At 41.4% G+C, this 24,653-nt stretch overlaps 2 non-coding genes across 2 annotated transcripts; both read left to right on the forward strand.

The window, feature by feature from the left end:
* Positions 1–215: 215 nt before the first annotated feature.
* LOC138140818 (5S ribosomal RNA) lies at positions 216–335 on the forward strand. The gene has a single exon (XR_011162750.1). It is a non-coding gene; the product is annotated as a 5S ribosomal RNA (ribosomal RNA).
* Positions 336–10,502: 10,167 nt separating this feature from the next.
* LOC138140819 (5S ribosomal RNA) lies at positions 10,503–10,622 on the forward strand. The gene has a single exon (XR_011162751.1). It is a non-coding gene; the product is annotated as a 5S ribosomal RNA (ribosomal RNA).
* The last annotated feature ends 14,031 nt before the right edge of the window (positions 10,623–24,653 follow it).

Here is a 24,653-nt window from a genome sequence, read left to right on the forward strand (position 1 = left end):
GACGCGGGAGATCGCCAGTCCGTCTAGTAGTCTCTCTTGTCGTTAGAGCGTGACGTGGTGGTTGTTGTGGGATTTCCCGTTAGTTCGGTCCGACGTCGGTCGTCAGAGGGTAAGTGCATACGGAAACGAAACGCATCGCGTTTTGATGTTCATATTCGTGCATCGGAATGTTAAAAGCAATATATTTTACACCAACGATCACACCTAAACACCACGGCAACGGCCATACCACGTTGAAAAGCACCGGTTCTCGTCCGATCACCGAAGTTAAGCAACGTCGGGCGCGGTCAGTACTTGGATGGGTGACCGCTTGGGAACACCGCGTGCCGTTGCCCCCCAACACTTTTTGTTTTTTTTTGAAATCCATAGCAACCACCGAACCGATTTGTTTTTCGTGCAGGTATTCGGAAACATGCACAGACCCGTATAATGTAGATTCATAGCTTTAAGTACTAGATAATTAAGAAAACAATTTTTTTTGTCGATTAATTGTAAACAATTGCAGAATAAAAACTCGTCAAACGGTAAAGGTTGTCGTTCGATCACCGAAGGTAAGCCACGCGGGCAGCGGTCAGCACTTGGACGGGTGACCGGTTCATTATATTCCTTCCGTGAGTTTAACAAAGATAACATATGCAAATGTCGTAAGTGCGACGAGGAAGACGGCGATCTTTTAATGTAAAAAAAATATATATTAGGTTACGCGTACATGCCACTTTGACTGCTGCTTTATTTTTTTGGTTTTTAAATAATTAGAGATCTGAATTCAACATATCAGTTCTATGTTATAATGGACAGACAATGTTGTATTCTTGGCCCCTAACACGTTAAGACCAACATAAAAACTAGAATAACTTACCATTCGTTAAACGTTAAACAATTTCGAACCACGTTTTTTTGAGCTCGAACAAACTCATAACACAACACTCATTTATTAGTCACTGGACCATTGTAAAACGAGAAGAGAGAAAAACCATGCGAAACTATTTTTAAAACGAAGAGAATAAAGGTTTTAAATGGTAGGGCTGTATGACAGACTTGTCAATTATCGTGGGGGGTACGGCTGAGATTTATGACGAAATCGAGCGGCGCCGGCGGTCGGTCACTTTCACGAAAGAGGTCTAAACACGGGTCGTTTACGATACCCTCTGGTTACTAGAAAAGTTCTAGACAGATGTTTGTCGGCTTTTCGAGGTATTTATTTGTGAGTCCAAAGACTCAATGGAGTAATATCGGACTGAAATTCCAAGATTTTGCTGTGTAATCCAAAAAACTATGTTCCTCGTAACATTTAACGATGTGTTAATTCAACTATTATTTTAATTTTTCGTATACGTATTTATACTAAAAAGTACAGCGCTTCCAACAGTGAATTGTGAATTGAAAATGTTTCAAAGAAAGATCGATAGTTTTGAAAAAAATTACATATTAATAAATTTAGATAGATTTAGAAGTATACATTGCACTTACTTTTCAAAATTATTGTACTTCTGATTTGGTTGAAATAACATAATATGTAGCAGTCATAGTCTTGTGTACATTGCAGTCGCGGCTGGTGTTGGGTAAAACCTTTATTTTTTAGGGGGTCATTACCCAAATGACCTCATGGACCAGCCGTTCCTGTTAGGTTTTATATATCAAATTGATTCGTCTGTCTTTTTCATCATGCCTTCGAAAAGCGAGCTCCTGTTTCGCCAAAGTAACTGTGACGTCAATTAAATACGATAATAAAATTCGGTTTTTCCGAACTTATTGTGAGTGAGAGCAGTGAGAGCATCTTCTTTTCGTATCCCACCTCCACCCGGCGGCAGTAGTGCAGTGCTTATCAACATAATTACCGGCGTCTCGCCTCCACATTTTGACTTTTTTGTGTTTTATGTGTTCTCTAAGTCCAAAATTTTTAAATTTTTAAAAAGAGATTGCGGTACTATTCCTGTTGCTGAAATTATAATAATATATTTATTAATTTTTGTATTATATGTCTGTGTTATATTGTGTGAATTTGGAACAGCTATATCTAAAAGATATGCTTGCTTTTGTTGTTTATTTAAAATAATAATGTCTGGTCTGTTATGCTGAATGTGAATGTCAGTTAAAACTGTGCGATCAAAATATAATTTGTAATTGTCATTTTCTAAACAACTTTCTGGTTTATAAATGTAATGTGGTTGTGTATCCTTTAATAAATTGAATTTAACTGCTAAATTCATGTGTATAATTTTTGCGAATATATCATGACGTTTTTTATATTCGCTGTGAGCCAAAACGGTGCAAGATCTTGTATTGCAAATATAAAACCCTCAGCTCTTTAAAATATCTCCCATGTAAAGACTTTTGTTTTATATTTGCTATAGTGTCATATCACGAGCTCTATTGAGAAAATAATTTTTTAGTGAAGCAATTTGATTGTGTTGTAGAATTTCTAGATTTGAAAAACCCCTACCACCATTTTCGCGTGGTAAATTAAATCTTTCAACAGCAGATTTGGGGTGATGTTTACAAAATTTTGTAAAGAGAACTCTAGTTTGAATATTTATATTCTTTAAATTAGTTTTGGACCATTTTATAACACCAAAAGAATAGATTTAATTTGATTTGATTGATTAATACCTAAATATTTATAAAATTCTCCTTTATTTAAATTTTTAATGATTTCTCCTTCTTTAGTTATATATTCTAAATTTTCGTAATGACCACGACATATTGATTGATTTTCAGTTATTGTTAAGTTTTATGTCATCCATATAAAGAAGGTGATTTAATTTAATATTAATTTTATAAATTTTAAGAATTTTAATTAACCATGAATGTGGTACTGAATCATAGGCTTTTTTGTAGTCTATGAATTGTTGTTGCATTATTTTCCAAACGTTTGAGACTTAAAATATTCGTCAAATGTTCTTCTTTTTTTAAATCAGAATACCCCTGACAAATCCGAACATTTTGTTTTGCGGTAGATAAAAGTAAACATGGGCCAAGACAGAATATTAATATTCGGTGTGGAATTTTCCTGCGTTCTTGTTCATTTCTATCGAAGTGCTCACGAAAAGTTGTGAATATCAACACTTTGTAATTGTCGTAGTGAAAAATAAAAAAGATAGCTATGGGGCACAACTTATTTCGCACTTCATTAGAAAAGTAACAGTATTAAAATAAAAAAAATATTTTTCTAAATTTCGAACGTTAGGTCTATCCTGACCAGCCGCCAATTAGTGGTATTATTTTATTTTTTGCTGTTTTCCACAATAGTTATTTTTATATTAAATCATTGATTCAAAAAATTGAAATTAAAAATTCAAATTTTTGAAGGAACTCTGAAGTTTCAATGCAGTGACCATGTTGCTAGGTAACTAATAAAAAACAGTGCGTGAAATGAAAAACAGAAATAGTCGTATGCGTTTTGTATGGTTTCTATGGTTTCGATCTTACTAACAATGCAATGAAAATGACCCACTTCAGGCACAGATAACTATGCGTGAATTTCAATTTTTTGAATCAATTATATAAAAACAAAATTGATTTGGCGGCCGCTACACAAAAGTGGTGGGAGGCGAGAACCTGTTTCCGCCGGTCAATTTTAAAATTAATAAATTTTCCCTGGATACGTATTCGACTTATCCGGTACGAGTTATTTTTAAATTAACTTAATGGCCCGTTGCTCTTGTTCTTTTTACATTGAATATGCGATGTTTTGGCATCGTTAGCAATAGTACAATACTCACGCATTTTTAATCTAAAATTAACAAAACTTGAATGGATCGGGATTATCACACTTCTGAATTGAAGTTTTCATTCGTTTAAAATATAATTGATAGTAATACGTAATGCGGATTGCCTAAACGTTGCTTCCATCACGTCAACATCACACATTCACGTTCGCCCGTAGAAATGGCGTGATGCACACGAAATCGATCCAAAAAGGCTCATAATATTTGTGTCACGCGAATCTACGTCGAAAACTAGAAAAAAAAAAAATTCAATTCGAATTTCAATAATCGAAACGATGCGTCGTCGATACTAAACGTAGGTAGTAACTAAAGTGTGATCGGGTGCGATAAAAGTGTCCGTCAATAATCATCATCCGACAATCATTTAATAGACGAACGCTAATTTTTGGCACTCACTCGGACGACAGAACCAGTCCAGACGGAAACCGGGGCGCGGGGTGGGTGGGTGGTTGTATGTCCGTGAATCTGTCCGGCGCGCGTCAACATTTCAGTTATCGTCGCGAGAGTTAAAACGAAAGGTGGTTAGTGTGAAAGTGACGTTTTTTCGTGGAGACACGTTACGAAGGGTGAGTACCTAATATAATATAAAACCAACCGAAAACCCACAATAGTGCCCCGGTTTATTATCGTGAATAGGTGTTTGGTAAATATTTTCTGTATTCCAACTAGCAAGTCTTTTATCAAAAAACTCCGGCAACATGGCTATTGTGGTATTGTTGATACCACCTAACTGAAGAACTTAGTTAATAACTAAGTCGACGATTTTATCGGGAAATTGAACGGAGAAACAAAAATAGCTCTTAGCGACAGTTGCCTGAAGTCGCAAATAACGGCGATTGACGAAATCACGTTTTTTTTATTTTAATTCCAATGAACAATACACAGGGTCACAATTATCTGTTATGTATTCTATAATGTTTTGCAAAGTAAATAATGTGAGTTGTCATGCGTAATATTAATTAGCTAAGTAATTTTTGCAAGTATTTTATGTCAGATATGCAATGTATAATAACGTAATGTTGCAAAGTATTTTAATTTTTATGCTAGGTAGAGATAATAACTCGACAATAACTCTTCTCTAATGAAAAAAAAAATAGAAAATGATTTAGGAACATAAAAAATCTCATTAAAACAGGAACAATTGAAATTAAAATAAACATAACATTCTGTACTAAAGTACAGTTTTGTTCACTCCTTTTTTCAAAGTCTTCTGTCCTCTCATTTGCACATACTGCTATTCCAAAACAGTGAAATTGTCTGTTTCAGGGAATCCTTAACGTTCCTTGCTAATGTCAACAACGTTTTCGATGAAACAAAGAGTCGGAAAAATGTCGGCTCATTGTATTCAATAACATACGCGACTACAAAACCATCTGTATCATTTGTAGGAATCGCGGTTTTTTCGATGAGAATTCGTTCTAATTTTTTCTTTCTTAAAAAAGCTAAGTAATTTTAATTTCACTAAAGATGAACATTTAGGCTATATGCTGGGTAATGCAAATCCATCAACCATCAACTAGGTTGTTCAGCAGATGTACGATTGTTTATTTGATTTCTTCTTCCGAAGAGTTGTATTCTGGCAAAATAGAAATTTATTCATAACATAACCTCAATCAACTAAATTATTTCGAATACAATAACCACATAACTACAAGTTGGATAGGCATGGGTGCAAAATACCGATAATGCATGAAACCTAATAATAATAATAATGACATAATAAAAGTTAATTAAAAATCGCTGTTTCACGTCTTTTTCTTTTTTGTTCGAGAGTTTTTGTGGTTCTGAAAAGAACCGTTTATAAATGTGTCGAAAACGAAAAACATCTATTTCGAACTGGTGTACTTGGTGACGGCTTTGGTACCTTCGGAGACGGCGTGCTTGGCCAACTCACCGGGCAACAACAGACGCACGGCAGTTTGAATTTCTCTGCTGGTGATCGTCGAACGTTTGTTGTAGTGTGCCAGACGGGAAGCTTCAGCGGCGATACGTTCGAAGATGTCGTTCACGAAACTGTTCATTATGCTCATAGCCTTACTAGAGATACCGGTGTCGGGATGGACTTGTTTCAACACCTTGTAGATGTAGATGGCATAGCTCTCCTTCCTCCTGCGCTTCTTTTTTTTGTCGCTCTTGGAAATGTTCTTCTGAGCTTTCCCGGCCTTCTTGGCTGCCTTACCACTTGTCTTCGGCGGCATTTTTCAATTCAATTCGATTCAACAAACTCGCGAACTGCTCTGACTCGTGTGCGTGCGTTAACTTTGCACCACCACCTTTCTGATAGGTAGTGTGTTCACCAGAACCCCACCTGAAAACGGGCTCCCACCAATCGTCACGTCCTATTCTCCTATCACGGAGGCTATAAATTCGAAGCACAGCTACCAGCTTTTACAATCGACGAGTCCCGTCCGTCAGTTTTATTACTTCTCGTGGTGTCTAACGAACGAACTTAAAATGTCAGGTCGCGGTAAAGGAGGTAAAGTGAAGGGAAAAGCGAAATCCCGTTCGAGCCGTGCCGGTCTCCAGTTTCCGGTGGGTAGGATACATCGTCTTCTCAGAAAAGGAAATTACGCGGAACGCGTCGGTGCAGGAGCTCCCGTCTATTTGGCCGCCGTCATGGAGTACTTAGCCGCCGAAGTTCTAGAATTGGCAGGAAACGCTGCCCGTGACAACAAGAAGACACGTATTATACCGCGTCATCTGCAGCTGGCCATCAGAAACGACGAGGAATTGAACAAACTCCTGTCCGGAGTTACGATCGCCCAAGGCGGTGTCTTACCCAACATTCAGGCCGTACTTTTACCCAAAAAAACCGAGAAGAAACCTTAAACGAACGATCGATCCATCTCCGTGGCGAAAACTCAAAATATCGGCCCTTCTCAGGGCCACTATAGCTTTTTTTTTTCGTAAAATGACCGATGCATCTTTTCTTTTTGTATTATTATCATTTACGACTGCAATGCCAAAAGGAAAGCAAGGGGTGTTTACGATCTTGGTACATTTATCAGGTAGTCAGTTAGTAATAATTGTCCGTTGTTTCTCGAAAGAACATCATGTTTCTTTTTTTTCCTCTTATTTTTATTTTGTGGTTCTGAAAAGAACCGATTTTGTATTTCGTATTTTATTCTGGTTTTCTCGAACGGTGAAGAGCGCCAGGAAATTAACCTCCGAAACCGTAGAGGGTGCGTCCTTGACGTTTCAAAGCGTAGACGACGTCCATCGCTGTCACGGTTTTACGTTTGGCGTGTTCCGTGTAGGTGACGGCATCTCGGATGACATTTTCCAAGAACACTTTCAGGACTCCGCGAGTTTCTTCGTAGATCAAACCGGAAATACGTTTCACGCCGCCACGACGAGCCAATCTTCTGATAGCGGGTTTCGTGATGCCCTGGATGTTGTCACGCAGGACTTTGCGATGACGCTTCGCTCCTCCTTTTCCCAATCCTTTGCCTCCTTTACCGCGACCGGTCATCTTTTCAGATTATTTCAACTGACACAAAATACCTGCACACCTCGTCCCTAGGAAGTCAACTACCGCAAAATTTCAACTAACGGAGCCTTATATAGATTCAACGGTTCACCATCGACCAATCGACGAAGTCAGCCGTTGACTTTGTTCACGTATAAAAGTACAATTTAATATGGCGGAATTTTTAGTACCCGTTTACCTTTCGACGCGTGCACGTCTAACGATCGTCAGAGTCGATTTTAATAATTGTCAGTTTTGTTTTTCATTCGTTTCATTCGAAATGGCCAGGACCAAGCAGACCGCACGCAAGTCCACCGGAGGAAAAGCCCCCAGGAAACAACTGGCTACCAAAGCGGCCAGGAAAAGCGCTCCCGCCACTGGCGGCGTCAAGAAGCCCCACCGTTACAGACCTGGTACCGTGGCTCTGCGTGAGATCCGTCGTTACCAGAAAAGTACCGAGTTGCTCATCCGCAAGCTTCCATTTCAACGTTTGGTGAGGGAGATCGCTCAGGATTTCAAAACCGATTTGCGCTTCCAAAGCTCCGCCGTGATGGCCCTCCAGGAAGCGAGCGAAGCTTACTTGGTCGGTCTGTTCGAGGACACGAATTTGTGCGCCATCCACGCCAAACGTGTAACCATCATGCCAAAGGACATCCAACTTGCCAGACGTATTCGGGGTGAACGCGCTTAAATTTTTCCACATCGTGTTTCGGAAGAACAACACGAAACACGAATTTTATAACAAAAAAATCGGTTCTTTTCAGAACCTCAAACTTTACAGGCAAAAAAAAAAATATATCGCCCTTCAACCGGAAATGAATAAAATAAAAATGTCAATAATCGGTCGGTCCTCTCGATTCGGGTTGGGTTGCGGTCGTTCGTAAAATTTTATTGCATCCTGTCATCACCTACCTGCCAGCTGATGCTATCTATTTTATTTGGTTTCGCCGTAAGGATAGTTTTATTTCTTTTTTTCGTCGTAGATTATCGTGTGGCCCTGAAAAGGGCCATTTGTGCGTGCCCCGTTGCCGGTAGTACGATGATGACGTCGGAACGAGGCACAGCCGAACGAACATGAGTCGAGTATCCATCCACGTTTCTCACTTTTTCCTCTTCGGCGAAGCGGCCTTTTTCACCTTGACAGGAATGGCTTTGGCTGTCTTGGGTTTGGGTGCTTTGGGTTTTTTAGTCGGACCAGCCTTGTTAGATTTCTTCGCTTTGGAAGGCGATCGGGGTTTCGGGGCGGCTCTAGTTTTCTTTTCTGCCGAGGAGGCGGCCGATTTCTTGGCTTTCGCTGCGGCGGCGGAGGCAGCGACGGCGCTCTTCTTTTCGGCAGCAGTCTTCTTCGCTTTGGGGGAGGCTTGTTTTTTGGCTGTCTTCGAGGAAGCCTTGTCGGAAGTCGTCGCGACGGCGGTACGTTTGGCGGATGATTTTTTCGTCTTGGATGCGGCGGACGAAGCGGGTTTCCTCTTGTCGGAGGCGGAGGCGACTTTGGCACACCACCGGAGGTGGACGAGGCGAGCTTGAACGAACCCGACGCGCCCTTACCTTTCGTCTGAACCAGAGATCCCGACGCCACGGCGCCTTTCAGATATTTCTTGATGAAAGGGGCGACCTTTTCGGCGTCGACTTTGTAATTTGCGGCGACGAACTTCTTGATGGCCTGAAGAGACGATCCTCCGCGTTCCTTGAGTCCCTTGATGGCGTTGTTTACCATCTCGGATGTCGGAGGATGGGACGGTTTCGCCCTGGGATTTTTCGCTTTTTTCTCTTTCTTCGCGTGGGATTGAGGGGTGGCAGCGGAACCGGTGGTGACCGATGATGCTGTTTGATTTTCGACGTCGGCCATCTTTCACGTTAAAACGTTAAAAGTTAATAATAATTATTGAAAAAACACTTGCTCACACACGTACACTTCGAGCACCTCGTGAACGAGAATTGAACAAAAAAATTTTCTAAGTCTTTATAAAATAGTCGCCACTGCGGACGGAAGACTGAACGCGCACCGCGTCCGCCGTCGAAGAAATTGCAGGCCTCGGAATCGTTGCCCGCGTGATGGCATCGTCCTCTTTCCTCGATCACCATCGCCACCGTGTGATCAAGCTGGCCGAACTCGGTTTCCGAAGTTTCCCTGGAGATAGCGAAGTTCGTCTCGGAACGTCGGTGGGTTTCGAATCAGGTACACGCCCCTCCAACCACCAGCCCTAAATCCGGGTCGTCACGGTTTCGATTCGGGACCGACGGTTTACGTCGGCGGTGCGGGGTAGACGCGTCGATTCCGGGAATCCATATTTCGTTCGCCGAAATATTGGTCCATCTCTTCCCGGAATACCGCGCCACCTTCTCGATTTTACGACATCTTCGCGTCGCCAAACGCTTCCGAAACGGTCGAAGCACAGAAAGGACCTGGTGTTCGAACCGAGGCAATTCCGACAACAGGATGCCGCGAACCGCCTCTCCGACGTTCAGGTCGATCGTTTTCGGCGGAAGTTGAAACGGGACGAGTCGACGACGGGTCCCGTTGCCGTCCGGACCCTTCGGGACGGCCGAAAGTCCGTCGAGAGGATCATCCGAAAGGAGACGGTCTTCATCGTCCGACCGATGCCGCACCTACGAGTTTTCCGATATTTTCTTCGACGGATCTTCAGGTTTTCTTCCTTTCTTCCGTCTTTCTCTCTTCGTAATTTCGTGTCCGACCTGCGTCGTCCGAAGTCGGGGTGAAGATCGAAGAAAAAACGCCAAAAATAACAACTCGTCAGCCACGCACACCGCGTTCGAATGTCTAACGGTCCAACTTGGATTTTCGAAGATCGCCGAATCCGAGGGACGATAAATAATAATAATAATAATAATAATGGTAATAAATAATAATGTTAATAATAATAATAATGATATGATGATTATAACGATAATTATTATAGATAGGTAAATAGAAACACAGGTCTCCTCTCGAAAATCGGAACTTCCTGATATTACTTACATATTTCGGTCGATCCAAATGTGGGAATCTCGTCGTCGTCGGAGCAAGCAGCGCGGTAGGTGGGGTGAAATTCTGGATTTTCCACCGCCGCCGGCGGTCGAAAAATGTGCGACGCGGGAGATCGCCAGTCCGTCTAGTAGTCTCTCTTGTCGTTAGAGCGTGACGTGGTGGTTGTTGTGGGATTTCCCGTTAGTTCGGTCCGACGTCGGTCGTCAGAGGGTAAGTGCATACGGAAACGAAACGCATCGCGTTTTGATGTTCATATTCGTGCATCGGAATGTTAAAAGCAATATATTTTACACCAACGATCACACCTAAACACCACGGCAACGGCCATACCACGTTGAAAAGCACCGGTTCTCGTCCGATCACCGAAGTTAAGCAACGTCGGGCGCGGTCAGTACTTGGATGGGTGACCGCTTGGGAACACCGCGTGCCGTTGCCCCCCAACACTTTTTGTTTTTTTTTGAAATCCATAGCAACCACCGAACCGATTTGTTTTTCGTGCAGGTATTCGGAAACATGCACAGACCCGTATAATGTAGATTCATAGCTTTAAGTACTAGATAATTAAGAAAACAATTTTTTTTGTCGATTAATTGTAAACAATTGCAGAATAAAAACTCGTCAAACGGTAAAGGTTGTCGTTCGATCACCGAAGGTAAGCCACGCGGGCAGCGGTCAGCACTTGGACGGGTGACCGGTTCATTATATTCCTTCCGTGAGTTTAACAAAGATAACATATGCAAATGTCGTAAGTGCGACGAGGAAGACGGCGATCTTTTAATGTAAAAAAAATATATATTAGGTTACGCGTACATGCCACTTTGACTGCTGCTTTATTTTTTTGGTTTTTAAATAATTAGAGATCTGAATTCAACATATCAGTTCTATGTTATAATGGACAGACAATGTTGTATTCTTGGCCCCTAACACGTTAAGACCAACATAAAAACTAGAATAACTTACCATTCGTTAAACGTTAAACAATTTCGAACCACGTTTTTTTGAGCTCGAACAAACTCATAACACAACACTCATTTATTAGTCACTGGACCATTGTAAAACGAGAAGAGAGAAAAACCATGCGAAACTATTTTTAAAACGAAGAGAATAAAGGTTTTAAATGGTAGGGCTGTATGACAGACTTGTCAATTATCGTGGGGGGTACGGCTGAGATTTATGACGAAATCGAGCGGCGCCGGCGGTCGGTCACTTTCACGAAAGAGGTCTAAACACGGGTCGTTTACGATACCCTCTGGTTACTAGAAAAGTTCTAGACAGATGTTTGTCGGCTTTTCGAGGTATTTATTTGTGAGTCCAAAGACTCAATGGAGTAATATCGGACTGAAATTCCAAGATTTTGCTGTGTAATCCAAAAAACTATGTTCCTCGTAACATTTAACGATGTGTTAATTCAACTATTATTTTAATTTTTCGTATACGTATTTATACTAAAAAGTACAGCGCTTCCAACAGTGAATTGTGAATTGAAAATGTTTCAAAGAAAGATCGATAGTTTTGAAAAAAATTACATATTAATAAATTTAGATAGATTTAGAAGTATACATTGCACTTACTTTTCAAAATTATTGTACTTCTGATTTGGTTGAAATAACATAATATGTAGCAGTCATAGTCTTGTGTACATTGCAGTCGCGGCTGGTGTTGGGTAAAACCTTTATTTTTTAGGGGGTCATTACCCAAATGACCTCATGGACCAGCCGTTCCTGTTAGGTTTTATATATCAAATTGATTCGTCTGTCTTTTTCATCATGCCTTCGAAAAGCGAGCTCCTGTTTCGCCAAAGTAACTGTGACGTCAATTAAATACGATAATAAAATTCGGTTTTTCCGAACTTATTGTGAGTGAGAGCAGTGAGAGCATCTTCTTTTCGTATCCCACCTCCACCCGGCGGCAGTAGTGCAGTGCTTATCAACATAATTACCGGCGTCTCGCCTCCACATTTTGACTTTTTTGTGTTTTATGTGTTCTCTAAGTCCAAAATTTTTAAATTTTTAAAAAGAGATTGCGGTACTATTCCTGTTGCTGAAATTATAATAATATATTTATTAATTTTTGTATTATATGTCTGTGTTATATTGTGTGAATTTGGAACAGCTATATCTAAAAGATATGCTTGCTTTTGTTGTTTATTTAAAATAATAATGTCTGGTCTGTTATGCTGAATGTGAATGTCAGTTAAAACTGTGCGATCAAAATATAATTTGTAATTGTCATTTTCTAAACAACTTTCTGGTTTATAAATGTAATGTGGTTGTGTATCCTTTAATAAATTGAATTTAACTGCTAAATTCATGTGTATAATTTTTGCGAATATATCATGACGTTTTTTATATTCGCTGTGAGCCAAAACGGTGCAAGATCTTGTATTGCAAATATAAAACCCTCAGCTCTTTAAAATATCTCCCATGTAAAGACTTTTGTTTTATATTTGCTATAGTGTCATATCACGAGCTCTATTGAGAAAATAATTTTTTAGTGAAGCAATTTGATTGTGTTGTAGAATTTCTAGATTTGAAAAACCCCTACCACCATTTTCGCGTGGTAAATTAAATCTTTCAACAGCAGATTTGGGGTGATGTTTACAAAATTTTGTAAAGAGAACTCTAGTTTGAATATTTATATTCTTTAAATTAGTTTTGGACCATTTTATAACACCAAAAGAATAGATTTAATTTGATTTGATTGATTAATACCTAAATATTTATAAAATTCTCCTTTATTTAAATTTTTAATGATTTCTCCTTCTTTAGTTATATATTCTAAATTTTCGTAATGACCACGACATATTGATTGATTTTCAGTTATTGTTAAGTTTTATGTCATCCATATAAAGAAGGTGATTTAATTTAATATTAATTTTATAAATTTTAAGAATTTTAATTAACCATGAATGTGGTACTGAATCATAGGCTTTTTTGTAGTCTATGAATTGTTGTTGCATTATTTTCCAAACGTTTGAGACTTAAAATATTCGTCAAATGTTCTTCTTTTTTTAAATCAGAATACCCCTGACAAATCCGAACATTTTGTTTTGCGGTAGATAAAAGTAAACATGGGCCAAGACAGAATATTAATATTCGGTGTGGAATTTTCCTGCGTTCTTGTTCATTTCTATCGAAGTGCTCACGAAAAGTTGTGAATATCAACACTTTGTAATTGTCGTAGTGAAAAATAAAAAAGATAGCTATGGGGCACAACTTATTTCGCACTTCATTAGAAAAGTAACAGTATTAAAATAAAAAAAATATTTTTCTAAATTTCGAACGTTAGGTCTATCCTGACCAGCCGCCAATTAGTGGTATTATTTTATTTTTTGCTGTTTTCCACAATAGTTATTTTTATATTAAATCATTGATTCAAAAAATTGAAATTAAAAATTCAAATTTTTGAAGGAACTCTGAAGTTTCAATGCAGTGACCATGTTGCTAGGTAACTAATAAAAAACAGTGCGTGAAATGAAAAACAGAAATAGTCGTATGCGTTTTGTATGGTTTCTATGGTTTCGATCTTACTAACAATGCAATGAAAATGACCCACTTCAGGCACAGATAACTATGCGTGAATTTCAATTTTTTGAATCAATTATATAAAAACAAAATTGATTTGGCGGCCGCTACACAAAAGTGGTGGGAGGCGAGAACCTGTTTCCGCCGGTCAATTTTAAAATTAATAAATTTTCCCTGGATACGTATTCGACTTATCCGGTACGAGTTATTTTTAAATTAACTTAATGGCCCGTTGCTCTTGTTCTTTTTACATTGAATATGCGATGTTTTGGCATCGTTAGCAATAGTACAATACTCACGCATTTTTAATCTAAAATTAACAAAACTTGAATGGATCGGGATTATCACACTTCTGAATTGAAGTTTTCATTCGTTTAAAATATAATTGATAGTAATACGTAATGCGGATTGCCTAAACGTTGCTTCCATCACGTCAACATCACACATTCACGTTCGCCCGTAGAAATGGCGTGATGCACACGAAATCGATCCAAAAAGGCTCATAATATTTGTGTCACGCGAATCTACGTCGAAAACTAGAAAAAAAAAAAATTCAATTCGAATTTCAATAATCGAAACGATGCGTCGTCGATACTAAACGTAGGTAGTAACTAAAGTGTGATCGGGTGCGATAAAAGTGTCCGTCAATAATCATCATCCGACAATCATTTAATAGACGAACGCTAATTTTTGGCACTCACTCGGACGACAGAACCAGTCCAGACGGAAACCGGGGCGCGGGGTGGGTGGGTGGTTGTATGTCCGTGAATCTGTCCGGCGCGCGTCAACATTTCAGTTATCGTCGCGAGAGTTAAAACGAAAGGTGGTTAGTGTGAAAGTGACGTTTTTTCGTGGAGACACGTTACGAAGGGTGAGTACCTAATATAATATAAAACCAACCGAAAACCCACAATAGTGCCCCGGTTTATTATCGTGAATAGGTGTTTGGTAAATATTTTCTGTATTCCAACTAGCAAGTCTTTTATCAAAAAACTCCGGCAACATGGCTATTGTGGTATTGTTGATACCACCTAACTGAAGAACTTAGTTAATAACTAAGTCGACGATTTTATCGGGAAATTGAACGGAGAAACAAAAATAGCTCTTAGCGACAGTTGCCTGAAGTCGCAAATAACGGCGATTGACGAAATCACGTTTTTTTTATTTTAATTCCAATGAACAATACACAGGGTCACAATTATCTGTTATGTATTCTATAATGTTTTGCAAAGTAAATAATGTGAGTTGTCATGCGTAATATTAATTAGCTAAGTAATTTTTGCAAGTATTTTATGTCAGATATGCAATGTATAATAACGTAATGTTGCAAAGTATTTTAATTTTTATGCTAGGTAGAGATAATAACTCGACAATAACTCTTCTCTAATGAAAAAAAAAATAGAAAATGATTTAGGAACATAAAAAATCTCATTAAAACAGGAACAATTGAAATTAAAATAAACATAACATTCTGTACTAAAGTACAGTTTTGTTCACTCCTTTTTTCAAAGTCTTCTGTCCTCTCATTTGCACATACTGCTATTCCAAAACAGTGAAATTGTCTGTTTCAGGGAATCCTTAACGTTCCTTGCTAATGTCAACAACGTTTTCGATGAAACAAAGAGTCGGAAAAATGTCGGCTCATTGTATTCAATAACATACGCGACTACAAAACCATCTGTATCATTTGTAGGAATCGCGGTTTTTTCGATGAGAATTCGTTCTAATTTTTTCTTTCTTAAAAAAGCTAAGTAATTTTAATTTCACTAAAGATGAACATTTAGGCTATATGCTGGGTAATGCAAATCCATCAACCATCAACTAGGTTGTTCAGCAGATGTACGATTGTTTATTTGATTTCTTCTTCCGAAGAGTTGTATTCTGGCAAAATAGAAATTTATTCATAACATAACCTCAATCAACTAAATTATTTCGAATACAATAACCACATAACTACAAGTTGGATAGGCATGGGTGCAAAATACCGATAATGCATGAAACCTAATAATAATAATAATGACATAATAAAAGTTAATTAAAAATCGCTGTTTCACGTCTTTTTCTTTTTTGTTCGAGAGTTTTTGTGGTTCTGAAAAGAACCGTTTATAAATGTGTCGAAAACGAAAAACATCTATTTCGAACTGGTGTACTTGGTGACGGCTTTGGTACCTTCGGAGACGGCGTGCTTGGCCAACTCACCGGGCAACAACAGACGCACGGCAGTTTGAATTTCTCTGCTGGTGATCGTCGAACGTTTGTTGTAGTGTGCCAGACGGGAAGCTTCAGCGGCGATACGTTCGAAGATGTCGTTCACGAAACTGTTCATTATGCTCATAGCCTTACTAGAGATACCGGTGTCGGGATGGACTTGTTTCAACACCTTGTAGATGTAGATGGCATAGCTCTCCTTCCTCCTGCGCTTCTTTTTTTTGTCGCTCTTGGAAATGTTCTTCTGAGCTTTCCCGGCCTTCTTGGCTGCCTTACCACTTGTCTTCGGCGGCATTTTTCAATTCAATTCGATTCAACAAACTCGCGAACTGCTCTGACTCGTGTGCGTGCGTTAACTTTGCACCACCACCTTTCTGATAGGTAGTGTGTTCACCAGAACCCCACCTGAAAACGGGCTCCCACCAATCGTCACGTCCTATTCTCCTATCACGGAGGCTATAAATTCGAAGCACAGCTACCAGCTTTTACAATCGACGAGTCCCGTCCGTCAGTTTTATTACTTCTCGTGGTGTCTAACGAACGAACTTAAAATGTCAGGTCGCGGTAAAGGAGGTAAAGTGAAGGGAAAAGCGAAATCCCGTTCGAGCCGTGCCGGTCTCCAGTTTCCGGTGGGTAGGATACATCGTCTTCTCAGAAAAGGAAATTACGCGGAACGCGTCGGTGCAGGAGCTCCCGTCTATTTGGCCGCCGTCATGGAGTACTTAGCCGCCGAAGTTCTAGAATTGGCAGGAAACGCTGCCCGTGACAACAAGAAGACACGTATTATACCGCGTCATCTGCAGCTGGCCATCAGAAACGACGAGGAATTGAACAAACTCCTGTCCGGAGTTACGATCGCCCAAGGCGGTGTCTTACCCAACATTCAGGCCGTACTTTTACCCAAAAAAACCGAGAAGAAACCTTAAACGAACGATCGATCCATCTCCGTGGCGAAAACTCAAAATATCGGCCCTTCTCAGGGCCACTATAGCTTTTTTTTTTCGTAAAATGACCGATGCATCTTTTCTTTTTGTATTATTATCATTTACGACTGCAATGCCAAAAGGAAAGCAAGGGGTGTTTACGATCTTGGTACATTTATCAGGTAGTCAGTTAGTAATAATTGTCCGTTGTTTCTCGAAAGAACATCATGTTTCTTTTTTTTCCTCTTATTTTTATTTTGTGGTTCTGAAAAGAACCGATTTTGTATTTCGTATTTTATTCTGGTTTTCTCGAACGGTGAAGAGCGCCAGGAAATTAACCTCCGAAACCGTAGAGGGTGCGTCCTTGACGTTTCAAAGCGTAGACGACGTCCATCGCTGTCACGGTTTTACGTTTGGCGTGTTCCGTGTAGGTGACGGCATCTCGGATGACATTTTCCAAGAACACTTTCAGGACTCCGCGAGTTTCTTCGTAGATCAAACCGGAAATACGTTTCACGCCGCCACGACGAGCCAATCTTCTGATAGCGGGTTTCGTGATGCCCTGGATGTTGTCACGCAGGACTTTGCGATGACGCTTCGCTCCTCCTTTTCCCAATCCTTTGCCTCCTTTACCGCGACCGGTCATCTTTTCAGATTATTTCAACTGACACAAAATACCTGCACACCTCGTCCCTAGGAAGTCAACTACCGCAAAATTTCAACTAACGGAGCCTTATATAGATTCAACGGTTCACCATCGACCAATCGACGAAGTCAGCCGTTGACTTTGTTCACGTATAAAAGTACAATTTAATATGGCGGAATTTTTAGTACCCGTTTACCTTTCGACGCGTGCACGTCTAACGATCGTCAGAGTCGATTTTAATAATTGTCAGTTTTGTTTTTCATTCGTTTCATTCGAAATGGCCAGGACCAAGCAGACCGCACGCAAGTCCACCGGAGGAAAAGCCCCCAGGAAACAACTGGCTACCAAAGCGGCCAGGAAAAGCGCTCCCGCCACTGGCGGCGTCAAGAAGCCCCACCGTTACAGACCTGGTACCGTGGCTCTGCGTGAGATCCGTCGTTACCAGAAAAGTACCGAGTTGCTCATCCGCAAGCTTCCCTTTCAACGTTTGGTGAGGGAGATCGCTCAGGATTTCAAAACCGATTTGCGCTTCCAAAGCTCCGCCGTGATGGCCCTCCAGGAAGCGAGCGAAGCTTACTTGGTCGGTCTGTTCGAGGACACGAATTTGTGCGCCATCCACGCCAAACGTGTAACCATCATGCCAAAGGACATCCAACTTGCCAGACGTATTCGGGGTGAACGCGCTTAAATTTTTCCACATCGTGTTTCGGAAGAACAACACGAAACACGAATTTTATAACAAAAAAATCGGTTCTTTTCAGAACCTCAAACTTTACAGGCAAAAAAAAAAATATATCGCCCTTCAACCGGAAATGAATAAAATAAAAATGTCAATAATCGGTCGGTCCTCTCGATTCGGGTTGGGTTGCGGTCGTTCGTAAAATTTTATTGCATCCTGTCATCACCTACCTGCCAGCTGATGCTATCTATTTTATTTGGTTTCGCCGTAAGGATAGTTTTATTTCTTTTTTTCGTCGTAGATTATCGTGTGGCCCTGAAAAGGGCCATTTGTGCGTGCCCCGTTGCCGGTAGTACGATGATGACGTCGGAACGAGGCACAGCCGAACGAACATGAGTCGAGTATCCATCCACGTTTCTCACTTTTTCCTCTTCGGCGAAGCGGCCTTTTTCACCTTGACAGGAATGGCTTTGGCTGTCTTGGGTTTGGGTGCTTTGGGTTTTTTAGTCGGACCAGCCTTGTTAGATTTCTTCGCTTTGGAAGGCGATCGGGGTTTCGGGGCGGCTCTAGTTTTCTTTTCTGCCGAGGAGGCGGCCGATTTCTTGGCTTTCGCTGCGGCGGCGGAGGCAGCGACGGCGCTCTTCTTTTCGGCAGCAGTCTTCTTCGCTTTGGGGGAGGCTTGTTTTTTGGCTGTCTTCGAGGAAGCCTTGTCGGAAGTCGTCGCGACGGCGGTACGTTTGGCGGATGATTTTTTCGTCTTGGATGCGGCGGACGAAGCGGGTTTCCTCTTGTCGGAGGCGGAGGCGACTTTGGCACCACCGGAGGTGGACGAGGCGAGCTTGAACGAACCCGACGCGCCCTTACCTTTCGTCTGAACCAGAGATCCCGACGCCACGGCGCCTTTCAGATATTTCTTGATGAAAGGGGCGACCTTTTCGGCGTCGACTTTGTAATTTGCGGCGACGAACTTCTTGATGGCCTGAAGAGACGATCCTCCGCGTTCCTTGAGTCCCTTGATGGCGTTGTTTACCATCTCGGATGTCGGAGGATGGGACGGTTTCGCCCTGGGATTTTTCGCTTTTTTCTCTTTCTTCGCGTGGGATTGAGGGGTGGCAGCGGAACCGGTGGTGACCGATGATGCTGTTTGATTTTCGACGTCGGCCATCTTTCACGTTAAAACGTTAAAAGTTAATAATAATTATTGAAAAAACACTTGCTCACACACGTACACTTCGAGCACCTCGTGAACGAGAATTGAACAAAAAAATTTTCTAAGTCTTTATAAAATAGTCGCCACTGCGGACGGAAGACTGAACGCGCACCGCGTCCGCCGTCGAAGAAATTGCAGGCCTCGGAATCGTTGCCCGCGTGATGGCATCGTCCTCTTTCCTCGATCACCATCGCCACCGTGTGATCAAGCTGGCCGAACTCGGTTTCCGAAGTTTCCCTGGAGATAGCGAAGTTCGTCTCGGAACGTCGGTGGGTTTCGAATCAGGTACACGCCCCTCCAACCACCAGCCCTAAATCCGGGTCGTCACGGTTTCGATTCGGGACCGACGGTTTACGTCGGCGGTGCGGGGTAGACGCGTCGATTCCGGGAATCCATATTTCGTTCGCCGAAATATTGGTCCATCTCTTCCCGGAATACCGCGCCACCTTCTCGATTTTACGACATCTTCGCGTCGCCAAACGCTTCCGAAACGGTCGAAGCACAGAAAGGACCTGGTGTTCGAACCGAGGCAATTCCGACAACAGGATGCCGCGAACCGCCTCTCCGACGTTCAGGTCGATCGTTTTCGGCGGAAGTTGAAACGGGACGAGTCGACGACGGGTCCCGTTGCCGTCCGGACCCTTCGGGACGGCCGAAAGTCCGTCGAGAGGATCATCCGAAAGGAGACGGTCTTCATCGTCCGACCGATGCCGCACCTACGAGTTTTCCGATATTTTCTTCGACGGATCTTCAGGTTTTCTTCCTTTCTTCCGTCTTTCTCTCTTCGTAATTTCGTGTCCGACCTGCGTCGTCCGAAGTCGGGGTGAAGATCGAAGAAAAAACGCCAAAAATAACAACTCGTCAGCCACGCACACCGCGTTCGAATGTCTAACGGTCCAACTTGGATTTTCGAAGATCGCCGAATCCGAGGGACGATAAATAATAATAATAATAATAATAATGGTAATAAATAATAATGTTAATAATAATAATAATGATATGATGATTATAACGATAATTATTATAGATAGGTAAATAGAAACACAGGTCTCCTCTCGAAAATCGGAACTTCCTGATATTACTTACATATTTCGGTCGATCCAAATGTGGGAATCTCGTCGTCGTCGGAGCAAGCAGCGCGGTAGGTGGGGTGAAATTCTGGATTTTCCACCGCCGCCGGCGGTCGAAAAATGTGCGACGCGGGAGATCGCCAGTCCGTCTAGTAGTCTCTCTTGTCGTTAGAGCGTGACGTGGTGGTTGTTGTGGGATTTCCCGTTAGTTCGGTCCGACGTCGGTCGTCAGAGGGTAAGTGCATACGGAAACGAAACGCATCGCGTTTTGATGTTCATATTCGTGCATCGGAATGTTAAAAGCAATATATTTTACACCAACGATCACACCTAAACACCACGGCAACGGCCATACCACGTTGAAAAGCACCGGTTCTCGTCCCATTCTTGTCCGAGCGGCTGACCCGAGCGGACGCTCCAGGTACCTGCTTTCTCCTGACAAGTGCAAGTGTTACCACAAACAGTAAAACCAACAGTTAAAAATAGTCCGACTAAAAAATTGGCCGATGGTAAAACGCCTGCAGCCGGAAGCGGCATGCTCACGACGCGAGGCGCACCTACAAATTAAAAGCAGTAGAAGTGATCCAGAATCTAAAATTATCCAATATGTGAGTAAAATTAAACGGAATAGACAACTAAGTTCGAGTGAAAGCGAAAGTGAAAGTGAAAGTGCAGAACAAGCCGAAATCGAAGTAGAAAGTGAAAGTGAAACAAACAATAATCAAACAGAGAACACAATGGACACTGACGCAACTCCCGACGGCGACCAGACGGGCTGGAAAGGACCCGTCAATGGACCCAAAAATCTACCTAAGCACAAAGAAGACTACCCCAGGCTAACGATTAAAAACTCGTTTGAGCCGCTCAACCGTGTTCCGGAGCCGATGGATTCCGCAACGATAGAAGCCAGCAGCAGCCAAATGGAAGCGAGCAGCAAAAGCAGCGAAGCAAGAGCCAGTACTAAAGAGAAGCCGCCACCACCTATCATTATCCATGGATTTGTAGAAAACTTCCACGACCTGAAGCAAATGTTATACAGGAACGTAGGAAAAAACTTCAATGTTAAATTCACAGGGAGGAACACCACCATTTACACACTGAACAAGAGAGACTGGAATAAAGTAAAAGGAATTCTGTCGCAGAACGAAACAAGCTACCACACCTTCACACACAAGGAGGAAAAGACCCACGCCTTCGTCCTGAGGGGCCTGTGCCAAAACCCAGCACCAGAAGAAGTCAAAGCGGCACTTGAAGAAGAGCATAATCTCGTCGCCGAAAAGGTATTTAAAATGCGCACAAAACGCCCCACATTCCTAATAATTACTAACAAAAATGTAAATATCAAAACGTTAGACTCAGAAATTCGCAATCTCCTAAATACCCGAGTTAACTGGGAGCGTCATATAAATAATAAACTAATAACGCAGTGTCACCGTTGCCAGCGCTGGGGGCACGCGACCTCTAATTGTCAAGCAGCAGCTCGATGCCTTAAGTGCGCCGGGCCACATTTCACCTATACGCACACCGAAATAGTACCAAAAGATAAAATAAAATGCGCAAATTGTAATCAAGGACACGTCGCCAACGACACGATATGCCCGGTATACCAAAAACGGATAGAAAACATCAATCTAATTAAAGAGCAACAAAACACTACTAAACACACAGAAACTCTTGTACCTGCCCCCATACCGACCACAAACCCGTGGAACAAAAATAAAACCGAAAATAGCGCGCAAACCTCACAATCGAACAAATCCCCAACAGAAAATAACCAACCCGCGACCGCGACCGCGACCGCGACCGCCACTGGACTATTAACGGAACTTAAAAAACTAAACGAGCTGATTAACATCAACGAAGTAATACGCGCCATCAGCGACCTAAATAAAATGCTGAGCAAAACAGAGTCGAAAGAACAAAAGTTCAATACCATATTAGAATTCTCTGCGAGAATCAACGAATATCATTTTTAATCTAATAATAGGTACCTGGAACGCGAACGGGGTCAGCAGCAAGGTGTCTTCGCTGATCGACTTCATGATGACACACAAAGTCGACGTGATGTCGATCTGTGAGACTAAGCTGACTCCAAGAGATAAATTAAAAATTACAGACTACGTGATATACAGGAAAGACAGACCGGACGCCGTAAACGCGGGCGGGGTCGCTCTACTAATACACAAAAACATACCGCACATAAAAATTAACCAAAACCTAAACAATAACATTGAACTAACAGGAGTAAAACTAACTAACGGCATACACATCTATGCGGCATATAATAAACCATCCAGCAGATTCACGGTAAATGATCTTGACGCAATCTTTAACACGGCAACCAAGGTGATAGTTGCAGGTGACTTTAATTCAAAGCACCCAACGTGGAATTGCAATCGAGCGAATCCCAACGGCAACATGCTCCTCAACTACGCATACGACTCAGACATCAAAATTAACTTCCCAGACCAACACACCCACCATCCCAGTAACAACATGACGCCCACGACAATTGACATAATCTTAACAAAGAATGTCGACGAATTACAAAAACCCGTCTCGCTACCTGAGCTGGACTCAGACCACAACCCCGTCTTAACAATGCTCGGTCAGCAACACAAAGAAAACAGAACAAAGACCGTCGTTAAATTCAAGAAAACCAACTGGCATAAATTCAGAAACGACCTTGACACTGACATTAGAATTAACAATAACATTAACACCATCAGTAACTTAGAAGACGCCGTCGCCAACTTCACGAAAACAGTTAAACACGCGTTAGATATTAACTCACAAAAAATCACACTAAACAATTCAAATAACAATAATTACGTAATCACCCCAGAAATAAGAACTAACATTCAAAATAGAAACAAACTTAACAAAATTTGGCAACGAACAAAAAACCCATTAGTCAAACAACAAATTAACAAGCTTAATCACAATATCAGAAATAAAATCAAAACCAGCAGAAATAAAATATGGGACAAAAAGCTAGAAAATATCAAACCAAACAGTGACGCGCTTTACAAACTAACCAAATTATTAAAGAAAAAACGCGCACCGCTAACCGAAATTGAGGACGGAAATAGAGTCGCAGCTACTGATGCCGAAAAAGCGGATCTGCTCGCAGAATACTACAGTAATGTACACGACCTCAAACTAGAACAGATCAAGCTAACAGATGAACAAAAACAGATAATAGACACGGTAAACAAATTCACGACACACACATATCCCTGCGACGACACTTACTACAAAAATTATATGACAACACCCGAAGAAGTAATACAAACCATCAAAAAATTACCTAACAATAAAGCGCCTGGCGAGGACGAAATTCCAAATATTATCATCAAAAATTTCAGTAGAAAAGCAGTAGTTCAACTACATTACATAATTAACGCCATTTTCAAATTGCAACACTTCCCCTCTCACTGGAAAAACGCAATTGTAATACCGATACCAAAAACAGGGAAGAAAGCGGAGCCAGGCAACTTCAGGCCAATTAGTCTACTCAATACACTCGCGAAGTTGACGGAAAAAATAATTCAAATAAGATTAAATAGACTCGATAAAAAATTAAAACTAACCCGAGATGAGCAATTCGGCTTCCGCCCCGGGCATGACACCAGCCAGCAGGTAGCAAGAATCGTAACTGACGTCACACACAACTATAACAAAAACAAAGTTACAGTAATGGCGCTACTCGACATACAAAAGGCGTTCGACCGCGTATGGGTGCAAGGTTTAACATACAAGCTAATAAAACTCAAATTACCCCCAAATTTCATCAAATTAATTCACTCATATCTCACGAACAGAACCCTTCAGGTAAAAATAGAGAACAAGATGTCAGACAAAAAACCGATTAAAGCAGGAGTACCGCAAGGCTCAATCTTGGGCCCTAAACTTTTCTCAATCTTTATCAACGACCTACCAACCTTTCCAAAAACAAACCTTGCACTCTACGCGGACGACACAGCCATCTACGCGCACTCATTTAACGCCGAAGTCGCAAATCGGCAAGTCCAAATACAGGTGAATCTGCTGGAAAAATTCTTCCAAAAGTGGCTAATCGCAGTCAACCCCGATAAAACAGAGACCATATTATTTTCTAAAAAATTCACTAATACTAAAATAATAACACCACTGAAAGTCGCGAACAAATCAATTAAAACTACCCCGTCAGTAAAATATCTTGGCG

Source organism: Tenebrio molitor, unplaced genomic scaffold (assembly GCF_963966145.1).
Source record: "Tenebrio molitor unplaced genomic scaffold, icTenMoli1.1 SCAFFOLD_273, whole genome shotgun sequence".
Classification (NCBI taxonomy): domain Eukaryota; kingdom Metazoa; phylum Arthropoda; class Insecta; order Coleoptera; family Tenebrionidae; genus Tenebrio; species Tenebrio molitor.